The sequence below is a fragment of the Bison bison genome, unplaced genomic scaffold, assembly GCF_000754665.1.
Source record: "Bison bison bison isolate TAMUID 2011002044 unplaced genomic scaffold, Bison_UMD1.0 scf7180017862695, whole genome shotgun sequence".
NCBI classification, from domain to species: Eukaryota; Metazoa; Chordata; class Mammalia; order Artiodactyla; family Bovidae; genus Bison; species Bison bison.
In genome coordinates, this window is record NW_011493267.1 from 80,669 (window position 1) to 82,810 (window position 2,142).

Below are 2,142 nucleotides of genomic sequence, written 5' to 3' on the forward strand. Positions count from 1 at the left end.
GCTCTATAGTAGGACTTTGTTGCTTATCCCTAAATCATCCAGTATTTCTTCAAAGGTCTATTGCTGTGATAAGTTCTTTTTTTTTTTTTTTTTTCATTGAATCTGCTAGATTAATGTACAACATTAGTACATTTCCTTAATGTTGAATCATTTTTTAAAATTAGTGGAGTAAACTCCAGCTGACTTTTGTTAATGACTTCCCTGGTGGCTCAGGTGATAAAGAATCTGCCTGCAATGCAGGGGAACCGGGTTCAATCTCTGGATCAGGAAGATCCCCTGGAGGAGGGAATGGCTACTTACTCCAGTATTCTTGCCTGGAAAATCCCATGGAGAGAGGCGCCTGGGGGGCTACAGTCCATGAGGTCACAAAGAGTAGGACATGACTGAGTAACACTTTTCAAATACCTGAGTTAAATGGACAGATTTATGTTTCTGCATATATGTGGCCCCTGATTCTGCATATATGTGGATCCTGTCATGCTTGAAGACACTGTTCATGCTCTGGCTCCTCCAGGTACTGAATATCATGTAGTGTGTAAAACATAACCTGTATCTCCTCCATATGAACAATCCTATGTTGGAAAATTTTCATCTGTGTATTTCTTTTATTGTCCTCACAAATGGGAAATCTATAGTGATTCAGTGGATTTGATATCTTTTGCTGGAAAAATATAATAAAACTGAAAAAGTGAAAGTGTTAGTCACTCAGTCATGTCCGACTCTACAACCCCATGGACTATAGTCTGCCAGGCTCTTCTTTCCATGGAATTCTCCAGGCAAGAATACTGGAGTAGGTAGCCTTTTCCTTCTCCAGGGTATCTTCCTGACCCAGGGATCAAACCCAGGTCTCCCACATTGCAGGCAGATTCTTTACTGTCTGAGCCACCAGGGAAGCCCCATAAAATTAGGAACAAATAGTTACTCAAAATTACCTTACTCAAAACGATCCATCACCTCAACTGAATCAATCCTTACTGCCTCTTTCCTATTCACATCTTGTGTGAAGGTAAGAACTCTTCAGCTGTTCCTTCAGTGAAAATGTGTTTTTCATTTCAGGCACAGTTGACTTTCAAGGATTTGGCTATCGAATTCTTTCAGGAGGAGTGGGAATGCCTGGACCTTGCTCAGAGGGCCTTGTACAGGGACGTGATGGTGGAGATCTGTGGGTGAGGATCACTTCCCTCAAGGAGTCGGGATCTGCCCCAGTGAATCTCTGGGGAACCCCTGCCTTGCTTGGCTGAGACTAAAGCTGGGCTGACTCTGAAGTGAAACAGAGTTGAACCTTCCCCTTTCTTTAGATGATCACACACTCCACACTAGATTTTTTTAAAAAATATTTATATAATTTTTGGCTGTGCTGAGTCTTTGTTGCTGCATGTGCTTTTCTCTATTTGTAGTGCAAGGGCTTCTCACTCTGGTGGCTTCTCTCTTGTGGAGCACAGGCCCTAGGTCACAGGCTTCAGTAGTTGTGGCACGTGGGCTTAGTTGTTGTGGTTCCCCAGGTTCTGGAGTGCAGGCTCAGTAATTGTGGTGCACGGGCTTAGTTACTCCATAGCATGTGGAATCTTCCCAGACCAGGGATTGAACCCGTGTCTCTCGTGTTGGCACGTGGATTCTTTACCACTGAGCCACTAGGGAAGCCCTCCATACTAGATTAGTAATGGCTCCGGAAGATGAGTAAAAACAAAATCTTATGGCAAACTTCTAAAAATAACTGATTCTGTACCCACTCTTACCCTGTACTTTTGATTTGGTAGTTCTTGGAAGACAGCTAGGTATCTTTTTAAAAAATACTCCTTAAACATTCAGAAAGAGACAGTCGGGAACAGATTTGTACAATATTTTTTTTTTCCCTTTTCCTCTTCATATTTATTTGGCTGAGCTGGGTCTTGGTTGTAGCATGCGGGATTTTAGTTGTAGCATGTGGGATCTAGTTGCCCAACCAGAGATCAAACCCGGGTCCCCTGCATTGGGAGTGCAGAATTTTAGCCACTGGACCACCAGGGAAGTCCCAAAATATTTTTCTAGGCACGCTGATGTCCTCTCTCCTTAGAAGAAAAAAGGGCTGGTGGTGTACTAGAAAATCTACAGCCCATTAATGTTCCTCTCTTCTAAGCAGAAAACTCTCATTTTGACCTGAAT

The 2,142-nt window shown here is 42.9% G+C and overlaps 1 long non-coding RNA gene across 1 annotated transcript in view; it reads left to right on the forward strand.

Moving 5' to 3' along the window:
• The window catches only part of LOC104983463, a 6,348-nt gene extending 5,007 nt beyond the window's left edge, over window positions 1-1,341 (forward strand). Inside the window, exon 4 of the long non-coding RNA XR_824653.1 lies at window positions 1,057-1,341. This is a non-coding gene — a long non-coding RNA (uncharacterized LOC104983463). The remainder of the gene's footprint in view (window positions 1-1,056) is intronic.
• Window positions 1,342-2,142: the final 801 nt, after the last annotated feature.